This window comes from Nanorana parkeri, unplaced genomic scaffold (genome assembly GCF_000935625.1).
Source record: "Nanorana parkeri isolate BGI_ZX_2015 unplaced genomic scaffold, ASM93562v1 scaffold3776, whole genome shotgun sequence".
Lineage (NCBI taxonomy): Eukaryota > Metazoa > Chordata > Amphibia > Anura > Dicroglossidae > Nanorana > Nanorana parkeri.
The window spans coordinates 6,162-6,392 of NW_017310044.1; positions in this window are offsets into that span (position 1 = coordinate 6,162).

Sequence of the window (231 nt, forward strand, 5' to 3'; positions counted from 1 at the left end):
CATCACCCCACCAGCCATCACCCCACCAGCCATCACCCCACCAGTCATCACCGCACCAGTCATCACCCCACCAGCCATCACCCCACCAGTCATCACCCCACCAGCCATCACCCCACCAGCCATCACCCCACCAGTCATCACCGCACCAGCCATCACCCCACCAGCCATCACCCCACCAGCCATCACCGCACCTGCCATCACCCCACCAGCCATCACCCCACCAGCACTCAA